Source organism: Strigops habroptila, chromosome 17 (assembly GCF_004027225.2).
Source record: "Strigops habroptila isolate Jane chromosome 17, bStrHab1.2.pri, whole genome shotgun sequence".
Classification (NCBI taxonomy): domain Eukaryota; kingdom Metazoa; phylum Chordata; class Aves; order Psittaciformes; family Psittacidae; genus Strigops; species Strigops habroptila.
In genome coordinates, this window is record NC_044293.2 from 5,761,483 (window position 1) to 5,776,916 (window position 15,434).

At 48.0% G+C, this 15,434-nt stretch overlaps 1 protein-coding gene across 2 annotated transcripts in view; it reads left to right on the forward strand.

Annotated features, from left to right (window-relative positions):
• LOC115616329 (protein CEPU-1) overlaps positions 1–15,434 on the forward strand; it is a 339,603-nt gene that overhangs the window by 12,266 nt on the left and 311,903 nt on the right. The gene's annotated exons all lie outside the window — the stretch shown is intronic.

A 15,434-nucleotide genomic window follows, 5' to 3' on the forward strand; every position in this document is an offset into this window, starting at 1 on the left:
CATGAAGGTTAACAGAAATCCCAGTTCCCAGAGAGCTGCTCACAGCAGTGAGTCCATCTCCTTTCTCTTTCCACCGCCTTGGAAGCGGGGAAACTCCAGGCCCTGCGTCCCAAAGCACCCGCTGTCACTGTCACAGCCCCAGGCGGCACAGCAGAGGGGGTTTAGCAGAGATGTCAAGCAGCAGCTTGGGGAAAGGAAAGCTCCGGGTGCAGTCTGGTAGCTTTTGGCAAGCAACAGCTCCTCTCAAACAGCCTTCTCCTGGCTTGCTGTTGGAAGCAATCGTCCTCTCTCCAAAGTCAATCTGTGCTTGCTGTTAGTGGGATTGGATCCAAAGCAGTGTGTGCCTCATCTGGAATCTGGTTTTGATCCCTTTTGGGTGGAAACAGGACCCTGGTGTGGAGAGTGGTTTTGCTGCAAGGCTCAATGCTGTGTGAGCTGCTTATCCAAACAGAGCTCCTGGAGGCTTCTCGTAACCCTTCTCATAACCTCCAAAGCATCCTCTGACTCTTGATGGTGACGGTGCGTTGCTGAGCAAGATGGGAAGCACTCGCAGCCCCATGTGGGATTGGGATGGGGGTAGGTTCTTGCTGGCCTCCCTTTTGGGTGAAGAAGGATCACTCCTGCTCCTCTGGGGACTTGTGGTCTTGGTGAGAGCCAAGCCCAGCCCTGTTTCTCTGAGTAAATACGCCAGCAGCGGTTGGCTTAATGAACTGTGGCTTTTAATAAATGGCTCTTATCTTGCTGAAGTGCTGCTAAATTGTCAGGATTTAAAATTAGCCTAATAGATTTGTGGGCGATGTTTTATTCGCTGGTTAGTTAGAAAGAGGCAGAGGGAGGGGGAGAGATGGCTCCTCCCTCTTCTCCCTGAATTACACAAGAGTTAGTTATTTGTTTGGGCCGAAGGGGAAATGTTCTGGATTAATGTGTGATGCCTCAGCACCTGACTTAATGAGAATTTAGAGACCTATCCCCAACTGGGAGTCTCCAATTCATCACTCGCTGGCCCCTCTTCTTTTTTGTCCCTGGAACACAGGTTTTCAAAGGGATGGTTGGGTTGTGGTACCCACTGCTGCTTGCTGGGAGATGGGGATAGATGAGGACTAGGGAGGGGTTTGGGTGCTGTGATGGCTTACAGGAACTTCTTGCAGCTCAGTGCGAAGTAGAGCCTGTGTATCTGTGTCTATACCACACACAGACCTGTGCAACTTGTATTCTTGAGCATAAAGTTGAACAGGTCCTTGCTCAGCTTCTCATACACCCCATGAACTTGCATGAGCCACTTTGTGCCTTTGCTTCTTTTGGCAACATGGAGCCAGTTATGATCCTGCTGACAGTTTGGAGACATATGGAGAGTCGAGGCAGAAAAGTGTTTTATAATAGAGGAATATGGGATCTGCTTGGGATGAAAGATGCCAGGGAAATGTCAATCACTATCATTATCCTAACAAACTGCTGTACCTGCAGAGATAATAATAATATTTAGCAATTATACAGCACCTCACAAGCTCAAACAGCACAACAGGAGCTGATCACATCTCTCAAGACTTCCTTTGGGTGGGTGTTTTCCAGAAAGCTTGGACCAGCTTTCGCCCAAAGTGTCTTGTGTGAGGCTGAATGCACTTCTCCCCTGTTTCACAGGTAGGGAAAGGTAGGGGTCCTGCTGGAATTCCTTTCTAAGGGTGATCCTGAGCTTGGGAGCGGGCTTGTGGTGGGCATTCTTAGCACTGCATTGGGTGTTAGTTCCATTTGCAAGTGTTGTGTGGCCCTGGCTTGGTGACCCAGACAGCCAAAGGTGCTCAAATGCTGGATAAACATACCAATGTGCTCATTGCTTGTCCTTTATGGAACTGGGGAGAGTTTGGGTGCTGCGCACCCTAACAAAGACCCACCAGCATCCCTTGGTGAAGCAGAGGTAGGATTATGGTGATTTAAAGGGCTGGATGCTCAGTGGTGCACTTTTTCCCTTGTCCCTCTGGCTTGTTGCTGTTTTCCCCCTTTGTTCATCATTCCCCTGCCCAACCTGCATCCCTCTTGACCGAGTCGCATCCTGAGAAAGCTTTCTGGAAGGTGATACTTCCCAATCAACATCCCAGGTTTGGCTGGGGCATCTGCTGCTGCGATTGAAAAGCCCAGACTTCCCGTTTCCCCCCACTGATGGTGGTCTCACTTTGTCCTTTCTGGGAAGCAGCAGATGAAGTGTTATGTGACTGCTTGGATCCAGCCAGATCCCTGACCCCAGCGTGTGCTGTTCCAGCCTGGCGAGACACCGGTCTCCCTGTGACTTTGTGAAGGTCAGCCCTGGTGTCTGAAGTGGGGCTGGTAGTAGCGATGCATGATGCACAGTGTCAGCCATAAAGGAAATATTGTATATAAAAGGATAAGTTTTTCCCCTTTCTTGTGGCAGAGGAACAAGGCGCTGGGTTCATTTAGCATTCATAAAGTCTTGCTTTGGAAACGCCTTTAAGTACTGCTGAGGGAGACTTGAAGGAGCGTGTTTGAGAGTCAAATGCACATCTCCTTGGGCTCTCCTTTCATCTGCTTTAAAAAACACAATCTTTTTTATTAATCTTTTTTTTTTTCCTCCCCCTCTGTATAAATCCTAATCTTCTCCACCAGCAGCAGACACCCAGGGTGCAGGCGCTCAGCAATTAGTTCAGTGAACAGAAGAAGCCAGGAGCAGAGGGAGGGGGGAGACTCAGCCAACTACCAGGAGGATGGGGAAATGCAGGCTGCTAATGAGGAGCCAGCGCAGCAGGGCAGAGGGGGATGGTGCCTGGTTAATTCAGGTGTGACTAAGACATGTCTGTTGTCTGTACGGGTGGCAACGTGCTCACTGTGATGCCAAAGTCATCTTCAGGGGTGCTGGGTTACCTTTAGCAAACAGGAGCACCTAGCAGGGAATCTGGGGCTAGGCCCAGACCCGGAGCCACGTGGTGGCAGCACCCAGGGAGGATGAGGTGAGGGTGAAGTATGCAGTTGGGCTGGATTTACACCCTAGCAAGCATATTCCTCGCTCCAAGGTAGCCATGAGTTGGGAGGGTAGCCATGAGGGTTTGGCTTGAGTCCTCCTTGGACTCTTGGCCAACATGGAGAGCAGTGGTTGTCCTCCAGAAGCTGGCCTTTCCCAGCAGAAAGTCACTGTGTTGGACTTTGATGTGGGAATTCAATGGGTGATTCATGATACCATCACAGGAGCTGAGACAGAAGGAGCAAGCATGGAGAGAGAAGAAAGCAACAAGTGGTGTTGTCATCCAACCTTCTTCAGGTTGTGAAGAAGTGGATGACAACAAGAAGCAGCAGAAGGGGAAGAGTTCAACTCAGCCCTTTTTTTTTGGCTGCAACTTTTCTTGTCCTTGAAACCTCTCTCCTTCTCTCGAGGGAAGGAAATTCATTGTGATGAAATATGTTGTCTTGTGGCTTTTTATGAAAGCAGCACATGTCACTGCCCCTCTTTTCAGGAGCCAAAAAAAGGATGTGGCTGGATTTCAAAAAGAAAAGCACTGGATGATTTCATTATTACTAACAACTGTTCCCACCAAGATAAGGACAGTCTAATCGCATTCCCTGGGCAGAAGTACCAAGGGAACCAAAAGGGAACATTTCCATTTGATGTTCTATATTGTCTTCTGTGTTTTGGTCGCCTTTGGTACCATGCAGTGCCAGAAGCAGTCTGTGAGCCTAAAAGGACTTGGGGGGGAGTCAAGGCAGCAATATGTGGGGGAGCATTATGGTTATCGAGGCACTGGTGTCCCAGGTTGCAGATGTTCTGCCAGCAGCATCCTTCATCCAACTTGATGCATGGATTTATTTCACTGACCGCCTGCAGTCAGGGCTTGAGCTTGGTTGTCCCAAACTCCTTGAGTGACATCTGAACTGATGATGGAGGATTTGCACTGAGAAGAGTGGTAGTTTTACAGCTTTATTTCTCTTTATTTGCAAGAATAAAGAAGTGTCATGTCCTTCAAAAACTTAGAGCTTACTGCCGATAGGTTTGCTTTTCTTACCTAGGTTTCACAGACTCCCAGTGTAGATACCCCTGATCCATAACTGAAAATAGTGAGTATGCTCCATCTTGTACCACCAAGAGGTGATGCTGACCATAGTGCAACCCAGGTAGAGCCAATTCTACTTGTAACTCCCTGCCCAAGAGATGCTGAGGACTCAAGGAGACTTGAGCCAAGAGGTGGAGGGGGACAGATTTTGGCTGTCCCCTCTACCATCCTCTCCTCCTGCTTACATGGAGTCGAGCTGCCACATGTCCCCACTGAAAAGCTTTGTGTTGCAGGCAACTTTCTAGGTTTTCATTTGCCTTGTAACAAGAGATAATGTTTATATATGTATATCTCTCATTATAATATATTATAAGACATAATTATCATCTCATCCTTTAATGATTTGAGGACAGCGTGGTTTTGTATCAGTTGATCTTAGTCACCCTGATTCTGCTTTTGGTCTACTACCGGATGTTGTAAAAGTCAGTGCAAGCAAATGGGACGAAGTAACTCAGTCTTCTTCCTCATTCTCTCCTTGTTTGCATGCCCTTGGCACTTAGGAGCTACCTAAAGGCATGAATGATGGATCCTGTCAGGGAGGAGCTGTCATTTGGCAAGCAAAGTGGGGTGCTGAGTTGTGGAGCAGAGGGTCACTGATTCAGATCCCAGCAGCGACCACCCAAAGAGAAAAGCTGACTTTTAATTACAGTCATAATTGAAAGTGATTAATGGCAGCAAAAGAACTTGGAGCGATTTCTTGTAATTAAATAGTCATTTTAATTCCTTTGCAGTGCCGAGCACCATATTTGCTTTACTGGTGATATTTCTGGCTGCGCCGTAACACAGTTTAATGTCTTAAAAATATATGCTAAGTGAGTTAATACTTTTTGTAAGCAAGTAAATATCAATTAATCTGTTTATTCTGTGTCTATAATTAGTGATTATTATTTCGTCTTTTTGAGGATCTCTATTCTGCAGTATTTGTGGCTTTGAGTGGAGGCAAAGGAACCCTTGATTGCTCCCAAGGTGGGAGACTCCTGAGTTCTGCTCCAGGCTGCTCTAGCTGCAAGAAACAAAGAGCTAGGAGGAGGCAGGGATCACATCCGCAATGGTTTGGGCTCAGAGGACATCACGGCCAGGTTTCAGCCTGGCAGCGAAGCCTCCTGTGAGTGCTTGGAGCAAGAGGGAGTTTGTGCGCAGCAGATACTCACTGGCTGTTGCTTGGTCTTGAAGAACAGAAGTGTCACGAGATCAGCTGCTTCTGCCAGGTTGTTGCTGTCTGGAAGTGACACCTTTGAAACTCAGCTGCTGTTTGTGATGCTGAGAGTCAAGGGCTGCCTCAGGGCTGCCCTTCTTTTCCCCTTGTTCCAGCTGCCAACATCATCTTCCCCCCATTGCTCTTTGAAGAAGGCTTTTCCCCTGCTGATGCATTCTATAGCTTTGGCTGGACCTTTGTGGATGTATGTGCAGAATTGAGTATTACACCCTTAATGCCCTCATTGTATTGGTTTGGAATTGCTAAATGGGATGCGCAGTGTGGTGTGGAGCTTGGCTGTAGGCAGGACACTGATGGATCCTGGTTTGGGTGGTTATACCTGGGTACCAGTGTGGTGGACACACCAAACCAGGCAGGATTCCCATCTTGTGGAGCAGCAGGTATGTTAGAGACATGCCACTTCCCACGGACAGCCACAGTTATCTCTAACTGAAAACATCACAAAGCCTGGGTTTGTTCATTGCGTGTTCCAGAGGTACAGCTCATTTTCAAAGCCTATAGGACGAGTTTTACATGCTTAGATGCCCTCGCATCCTTAAAGTTGTTTTTGGATAAGCCAGCCTGGGAATGTGTTTCCCCCAAACTTGGTCCTGCTCACATAGCAACACACCGGGCCAGAAAGTGCTTAATGGAAATCATGTCTCTTCCTCACCAGTTCCTTGATTCCTTGCTAATGCTTTTCATTCCCTCTTGCTGCTTGAGAGAGCTGATGGGCTGATTAAATTAAGACAGACACAAAAGCAGCTGGCCTGCCAAAGCCTGGGATTTTATTAAAAATAATATTGTTTACAGAGTTCTCTGCTTTTATGGCGCATATAAAACAGTGTGTTCCACCCGAGCAGGCGGCAGCCTCGCTGCAATGTACCCAGGAAGAGATGGAAAGACATTAAACCTTGTCTTCATGGGGACTAGAGGGAGGGCATGGAGGAGAGGGAGGTTGGGACTAAGAGATAAAGTGTGCCAGCGAATGAGAGGGAAGGAAATGCAAGGGGATAAAGCAGAGAAAAAGAAGGATGGTTCCCTGCTCCCCACTTCCCCTTTTCCCTTTGCATACCTGCGCTGAAATGAAGCATTCAGAAAAGAGAGAGATGATGGGAAAAAGGAGATAAACTAGGCCGAAGAGCTTCCACTAGGGACCAGCTTCCACCCAAGCAGGGAGAATTGCTGCTTGCCCTCCTTGCAATATTCAGGAGCCTTTCCCAGGCTATCCATGTGAGTGTAAAGGCTGCTCTGCTCTGTTCTCACCTCTTCTGGGGCCTTGCAGATGGTTTTGTGACCTCTTGTGTGCTGGGAGCGCTGGTTCCTGTCCACCCGGGTGCCCCAGCTTACCAAGACCTCACCAAAGAGCTCTCAGGGTTTGTAAATGGTTTGTGTGTAGTACATTTGCACTTCAAGCTAGGAGCAAAGGAAAGGTGTGTGGGGTACAGCACAGAGTGAGTCACAGTGTGAGGGGGCAAGGAGAGACAAAGAGGCTTTTCCAAGGTCACAGAAGCAGCTGGAGATTGAACCACCTCCATCACACCCTTGTGCTGGCTGTAACCAGGTTCACAGCTTGCTTTGGGAGGCACACAGGAGCCTTGCTAATGCTCTGCCTCAGGAGTGCCCTGTCTATGCTTTGCTTCCTCTTTTCTTTCTGTGTCTTCCGTTTGGTTTGTTTGATTTGGTTCCAAATAATTAATTATAAACAGCCATGGCTAATGGTTTGACTGAAGGATGGATGGGTACTTTAATTAACTTGTGACAGGATTATACACTTATGTTTGCAGTTGCCCTGACCCCAACTGGAGTAACAAGGCTCAAACATCCCTGCTTTTGAAGAGAGCCAAGCATTGTGTGACCATGAAAGCTGGGCAGGGGGGATCTACTGTTGGTCCCTTGGGCTGGGAAGATGCAACATGGATCCTGATTATAGTTAGAGGATGGAGGTCACCCTTTTCCCTTTGTGGATGGGTCCCGTGGGGACCCCTGTCACTGTGAGCCCCTTCTGTTGCTGGTTTGGAGTTTGGTGTAGCCAAGGGGGTTGTCCAATGAGTTGTACAGAGACTTCAGAGATTGAATAGACCTGAGCCAAGTTTTGGGGTTGAATGTGAGCCATCTGTCCCTTCTAAGTTGGTTATTGTACGGGCTTCCAAGGTCTAGCATGAGAAGAGGTGCCATCTACTTCCCGACCTAAACCAGACAGAACTCAGCCATTGAATCTGGTTGGGAATAAGCTCAGCAAACCAGTCGTGGGGAACTGAAAGTGCTGAGCAGGAGGATTTCTGCAAAGCCAGGAGGTGAGGGGATCTCTAGAGGAAAGAGGACTTGGCAGAGGTGGCCCTGGTTGGCTCCTTGCTAGCCTGTAGGCAAGGCAAAGCTTGATGGGTATCAAAACCTCTATTGATTCCTCAGTTTGAAGACAATAAAAGGTTTGGGGCTATAGCAACGAGTTCTTCAACCTTTGCAGCTCAACACATTGTGTCTCTTTAGTTAGTTGTGTCTCAAGAACTGCTGAGTAAGAGGCTGAATCTTTGAAGAAGATGCAGTCTTTCCATACCCCATCCCTCCATTAGCCCCAAAGCTAACTCCTCCCAATGACTTCTCTGCTTTCTTAGCGATAAAAGGTGTCTCCTGCATGGATGTTTTAATGAAAAAATAAAATCAAGACCAGATTTCAGCAGAACTAGTGAAGGGGCACGACTTTTGCAGCTCTTGTACTGCCTGGTGCAGGAAGCTGGGACCAAGCTGGGTCAAATCATTTTCTGAATGAGGCAAAAGTGCTTTGAATATCTACAATAGGGATGAGGCCATAGCTTCCATCATGCTACTAATTCCCCATCCCAGTGCAAAACACTCCAGGTGGGAGCTTCAGCATTGCTGCTTAAAACAAGGCTGATTGGGCTTATTCTCTCATGGAAAATGCATGAGGAGAAATGAATTTCCGTGCTGTATTTTCGATCAAAAGTGGTTTCTACTCTAAACAAGGCCTTTTTGGCTTGCTTTCAGTAGTGGTATCTGACCCTGGATCCCTCCTCCCTCATCAGTTCCCCAGCAAGCCACTTTGTTTGATTGCTAATCTGCCTTATTATGCTTTTAAATGCACTTTAATATTTTAGTTTTAGTGACTTTTGAGGCCAGATTCCAGCTTGTGAAGTGCATACCTCTCTTTTACTTCAATGGCAGCCTTTCACGTTTATCCCAAGGCATAACATGGTCCTTACACTGTTTGAAATTAGATGCACTGATTAGAGCATCTCTCAGCCGCTACTGCTGTTCTGCACCTCAAAGGATGGCTCAGAGAAGAGGCTGGAAGTTGGAGCTGGAGTATTTATGTGCTCAGTGTGTGATTTCTTGGGACTTCATGCTTGTAGCTCTCTTCAAGTGACCTGGAAATAGGTGTCTGCTAGTAAGTTAGGAAATGCCTTGGTGGTGGAGTTGATGTGCTTGGGAGGAGGCCTGTGGCATGCATGGGTCGTGGCTGTGAGGATAGCTATGATGAGGACACATGGACACACACAATCTATTGGAGTTCTTGTTTTGCCATGGTTGTTTCCTTAGCAAGAAGGGTGAAATACTGAGCAAGTCACTCTAAATGGTTGTACCTGATATTTGAGGTTGAGAGTTCTGGCTCAGTATTTAGTATTTCACTTCAGGCTGAAGCCAGCAGCAGCCACAAATGTGCTGTGCGTGCTCAGAGGTGCTCAGCACCCCTTGCAGTAGGGTGCAGACCTTGCACAGTGCTGTCTGCCAGTCAGAAATGTGTGCCTGGAGTGCTGTCTGAAGCCTAGTTAGGCTGCTCCTCCAATTGTAATCTCTCCTTGGAGAAACCTCCCTTTGTTTAACAAGAGTTAAGCATTGATTTAAACATTTTGTTCAGGGAATTCATTTGGTTGTTTGGATTTTTTTAGTCGTTTTTTTATGTTCCTTCCTTCCATGGTCTTGGGGAAATGGTATGGGCCACAGGGAGGAGGAGGTGTGATGGAGAGGATGGATGCTGCAGATGTGGGCTTGAGCTGCTGCTGCTGGTACCTGGAGGTGCAGGATCTGCATGGGGCTTGGCAGAGGAGCAAGTTCTGTTCATGATGTGTTTTGCTCTTAGAAATACTTTTCCCTCTTAAAATGCTTTCTTAACAGGGGTGAAACTTGAATATGGCAGCACTTGAGATAAGGAAACTGAGTCCACCAAGGGAAGGAGGATGTGTTAAACAGAGCTGGCTGGCTTCAGGAGCCGTGGGTCACATTGAGCTTGGATGGTGGGGGATTGTCTGGGAGGTCAGACTGTGCCCAGAGGTCTGGCCTGAGGGCCAATGGTGTGATCAAGTCAGCTTGGAGACGGGTACCTAAAACCTTTCAGCCTTCAAATCTTTGTTAAATGGATAGAAGTCCAAGGTGCAGGCTTAAAATGAGGGTGATGAAACCACTCTGGTGCTGGGGCATATGGAAATGTGTTGGAGATCTCTATTAAATTCAAGCCAGCAGCCACTCTACTCCGAACAACCAGCCCTTGTTGTCTCTCTGGGTAGGAGTAGGAGTTGTCTGAGTTAGTTTAGCAGCTTCAGTTTCTAAAGATGGACAGAAAACCAGGTCTGATTGAGTTGCCTTGGGAAATACTCAGTGCTTCTGTCAGTGTCTGAGACTTAGCTGTCATTTTTGGCTGAGCTTTTTCAATCCTCCCCTTGTCAGAACCCTTCACATAATGGGATGGTCACCTGTGATGGGCTGAGATAGATGGAATGTTACGTGAACAGTGGTAGCACCGTGTCCAAATACCGTGTGAAAGGGGGAATACGATAACTCTATCCAGCGAAGCAAGTTGTCCCTGGAAATAGGACATGAATAAGTAATCTGGATAAATAATGGAGCTGTCTGAACTGTAGCAATAAAGAATAAAAGTGCTGAGTGTGGCTTGCTGTGATTTGTGGGGTCACGCTGTCTGGGATGGTGGAGCCCTTGTTCCCACTGGTGAGCAGATGGATCTCATTGATGTTGCAGAGATGACTTGTGTGGAGGTTTCTTGCCAGCAGGAGGAAACAGTTCATTGTCCAGACCGTTGTTGTTCTGCTACAATGTATTTGTGAAACGTGGAAGCTTGCTGTGTCTTAGTCTGATGCTGAATAGCCTCTGTAGTATTACAGCATCATAGGGCTAGGTGGGAACCCAGCTGATGTCACTCTGGAGTGGAGCTGGGCACACATAAGACATCCTTCATGGGCCCCTGAGATGCTTTTTGGTGATGGATGTGGTGTAGCTTCCTGAGGACCTTTTACAAGGGTTTCATGAGCCTGAGCGAAAGTTATTCCAAGCACCCACCTCTGCAGTGAATTAGGCTGGTTTCTTCTGCCTCTTTGAAGGGATGTGGCAAATAATTATTCACTTCTTCCTTCATATGATATTTATGTATGGGAAGAGTGCTGTCATGCCTTTCTCTGTCTCTTCTCTTAGTGACAAAGCAAACCCCAGCATCTTTCATCTCTCTCTAGAGTTGTCTGCACCCCTCACCAACTTCATTGCTATTCTGTGGCTTCGTTCCTGCTTGTCTATGGCTCGGATGTGCAATCAGAGCTGTGTGCCTTGTGCTGTGGCAAATGCAGTTTAGATTGATCAGCGAGGAAAGGGAACCTCCAGCTGCTGGTTCCATGGAGCCAGATGTGCTGTGGAGGAAGACAGCATGGTTAGTGCAGGTAAATGTGAACATGTTAAGCCACAGTGATTTCATCTTTAGCTTTCTCAAAGCGTGGTGTCCAGATCAAGATGAAGTACTGCAGCTGAGCCCTTGTATTAAACTAAGTGGAGCAAAACAATTCTCCTTTTGTCTTTTTATAATGCTCATGTTCAAGATTTGCAATCTTTTATAGCCTGGTTGATGCCTTCATAGTTTATGGTCTGCTGCAACAACCCCTCTTCTGCACGTAATTCCTTAGTTGGTTTTCCTCCTTTTCATACATGTTTGATATTTTTCCTTCCTAAGTGTATCACATCCTGCTTGTCTGTGTTAGATTTCCCATTGCTTGCTTCCAGATGTGATTGGAGATTCTGGTTCTACCCTCGTAGCCCTTCCAACCCCTCTCCTCCGAGCTTGGCATCATCTACATACATTAATAACAGTGCTCCTGGATCCATAATGCAAGGTTTTAAATGCAAATGTTGGACAGAGCAGGGCTTGTGACGGGTCCCAGAGGAATCCCACTCCAGGCTGCCCTCCTAGCTTGGTGTTAATAATAGATAAGGGCTCTTTGAGAGAGCTTTGTCAACAGGCTGTTATCCCTCCTCCCCTCTGCCCCCAGCCACAGTGATTATATCCACAGTGTTTCCTCAGCTTCCCTCTGAGGGTTCTGTGTGGGACCGGCATCAGAAGCCTTATTAAAGTCAAGGTCTATCATGTCTACAGCCTTCCTCTTACCCACCAAGTCCAGTTATCCTGTCAAGGCAGAAATTAGGTTGGTTTGACATGATGTGTACTTGACAGACTCGTGTTGGTGGTGCTGGTTGTGTGTTTTTCCCTCCCTTTATTAAATTCCCAGGACTTACAAGCTGTGATAGTTTCATCGTTGGGTTTAGTATCTTCCCAGTGATTGAAGTCATTGCCTACAGCTCCCTGCTCTTAAAGATAGAAAGGTTTCTTGCCCTTTCTGCTGGCCTCCTCAGCCTCCCATAGAGCAGCACTGGTGGCTCAGGGGCTGTTCTGCCTGGTTCTTTTGGTAGCACTCTTATGAGAGCTTCCTCAGCCTCTGCCAGCTTGACTTCTAACCCTCTTCCCCCCTTCTCTGGTGTGAATGCCCATTTCCCTGTTAAACATGGATTCTGGAGCTTTCTGTTCACCATAAACCCGCCTTTATCCTGATACAATCAAACACAGCAGTGAAGATCCTGCTTGGTCATGGACCTCGCCTTCCTTTTCCTCTTCCTTTGAACGCATTGCTTTGCATGTTAGTGCTGCTGACTTCATCCCAGTGCTGTTGTGATTCTGTTATACCCATCCCTAATTACAAGCCCTTGTCTCTGTATTTTATTTTACTTCGTTTTCCTATGGTTCCTTCTTTATTTCGAGGTCATTGAATGGCTCCTGATTTGTAGCAGCCTCTTCATATGCTTCCTATCTTCCCTTTGCATAGGTATAGCCTGCTATTGTGCAGGTAATACAGTCTCTTTCAGTAACTGCCAGCTCTCCCCTTCTTTGTACCTATTTTCCCAGGAGACCCATCTACCAGCTTCCTGAACTTGTTGAAATCTGGCTTTTGAAGTCTCTTAGTCTGATTCTGGGGCTTTATCTCCATTGGGTTGTGAACTCTTATCATTTCAGCACCACTCTCACCCAAATTATCTTCCTCCATAAAGCCTGCAGTCCATCTTTACCAGGCAGACCCCAGTCTCGGGCTTTGCCCTGCAATTCCCAAGTGCTGAGCTCCCTAGAACACATCACAGGGGCTTGATGGACTAAGCCCTGCCGTGTGAGGAATAATCTCCCCAGGGAGGTGCTGGATTCCTCAATGCTGGACACTCCAAGATTTGGCTGGATGAGTGCTGGAACATCTAATCTAGGTCATGCTCTGCCTAGAAAGATTGGACCAGATGATCCTTGAGGTCCTTTCCAACCTGCGATTCTATGTTGGGTTTGTGCTTGAAGTACTATGTGTCCTCCTTGGTTTAGTAAGGGCTTGCCAGGGATGGAGATGCTCTTTGGCTCTTGGCTTCTTCATTCTCTCCCTGTCTTATGCTTGTACATGTTGGGTTAGGGACTCTCCTTGGTTGTGTCCTGCTCTAGCTGAGGACATTAAGCAGTTGGCTGTCATCCTGGTCACCTCAGCTGCTTGTCCAAACACATGGCTGCATACGTCCAGCTCCTTATAGGAAGAACCAGTTTCCTTCTTCATTGATGGCTTCTTGTGTTAATGCCCTATGTGTGGTGGTAATAAGGCTTTGGTGGCTGCGGCAGACCCTTTGGGGCTGTGATGGGGCCCCAGGTATGTCTTGTCACCAAGCCAGAGACTGTCATAGCAGCTGAGAAGGCACAAATAGCTTTCACTTGGCTCTGAGCTTTAAGGCAGCAGACTTGGGTGAAGCGAATCCCATTCTCCCTAAGAAAGATGTGTGGGTCCAGGTTGGCAAAGACGTCTAAATGTCAATAAAGCAACTCTGCACAGCACACAGATCGTGGGGGGGACACAGGGAATGCAGTGATGGGAATACTGGCTCCAGAGCAACAGCAACTCTGGGTCTGTGTCAGAGCAGCCTCTGGCAGGGAGGAGACCCGGGAAGTAGCTGCGGTCACAAGCCAAGGGGTTTTTGATGGCTGCTAGAGCAGATCCATCTGCTTCAGTGGTTTCTGTGGACATAGTGGGAAGGAGACCCCTTTCCCATGGGCTTTGTGGTAGCTTGCTTTAAGCAGGCAATGCCAGGCTGTGGCAGCTCAAGAGTGGTTCATGCCCAGCTTGGATGCGCACGTGGAGATAATGCAGAGTGGCTGGATGGTGTCAGGAGACCCGGTAGGTCTGCGGCTGCAACAACAGACCCAGTGTGAGTTATCTTGGGAAAACAATCCTATTCTTCAAGTGTAGTGTGAGAATAAGGGCAGGATTTGCCCCTTTGGCACCGCCTGGGAAACCACAACTGCATATGACAGACGCCTTCCCAAAACAGGCTGTTGTGTGTCCTCAGCCTGTCCTAAGGGACATGTCACCAGCGCCTGGCTGCTGACAGCTGATGTGTTGCTGCAGAGGAGGCACAAATGCAGAGGCTTGGAGCCACGCTGCAGTGGTAAATCCATCCCCTGTGCACACACAGCCTCAGGCAGATGTGCCATGGAGTGGGCTCATGGGCCTGCAAAGCCAGCCAGGACCTGTGTATAGGGTCAGAGAGATACTGTCCTCCTCAGTAGCCCATGAGGATATTGAATGTAATGTGTTGATGTCCAGAAATGATCATATTTGGGAAGCACTCATTAATCTCTGTCTTCCTCCCTGGCTCGTATTGCCTTCTTGTGAGCCCTCCTCTGCTGTGACCCTTGCTCTCAACTCACGTCATCTTCTTTCCACCTAAGGTTTGTCTCCCAGCCCCGCTCGACTCCCTGTGCACCCAGGGAAGCTCTTTGCAAAGTCTGTGTCCCAGCACTCATCAGCTGCAAACTGAGAGGCAGAGCTTTAAAAATACATCTCTATTTTATTGGTGGTTATTTTTACTGCTTTGTGAGGCTGCAAGTGCAGAAGGGGAGATGGTTATAGCTCGTTGGTTCTGGCTGTGGATAGGTGACAGGCAACACGCTGGTGAGCACCCCTCAGCACCTCACTCCTGGCATTGCTTGCTGGCTATGGCATAGGAATACTCTTTCCCACCACCAGCTGTGCTTCATTGATAGCTTTTTGTCCCCAGCCTGTACCACAGGGACTGGTCCCTCCTTGGTGATGCTGCTTGGTTGCTAAACCTGCAGCTCTCCGCCATAGAACCACAGCCTGGTTTGGGTTGAAGGGACCTTAAACCTCATCCAGTTCCAACCCCCTGCCACGGGCAGGGACACCTTCCACTAGAGCAGGTTGCACCAAGCCCCTGTGTCCAACCTGGCCTTGAACACTGCCAGGGATGGGGCAGCCACAGCTTCTCTGGGCACCCTGTGCCAGCGCCTCAGCACCCTCACAGGGAAGGGCTTCTGCCTTAGATCCAACCTGAACTTCTTCTGTTTCAGTTTAAACCTATCACCCTATCACTATAGTCCCTGATGAAGAGTCCCTTTCCAGCATTCCTGTTGCCCCCTTCAGATATCGGAAGGCCGCTGCCATTCTTCATCCAAGGACACTCTTCTCTTTCCCTATGTATTTTCATGGATTTGCTGAAGGACTCTCTTAGCCCATTACTACCCAAATTCAACGTGATAAGCACAGCACAGTAAACCATGATGCCAAATTCACTGCTGCTCGCTTTCAAGCCAGTACATGCTGAACTTCAGTGCGCTCTGCACTACCTATCCGATACTTTTATGCTCCAACCTGTGTGCTCTGCTGCAAATACCCACTATCTCCTGTTTGCCTGATACCCAAGCCCTGAATGAGCCTGGATTTCTTCCTATCCCACCATATACACAGTGAATTTTCCCTGCTCCAACACACAGCATAGGGGAACAAAGAAGGGAACAGAAGGGAACAAAGCTTATGGCACTTGTGGCAATAGCTGTGATTCCTATGGGCTTGTAACCATAG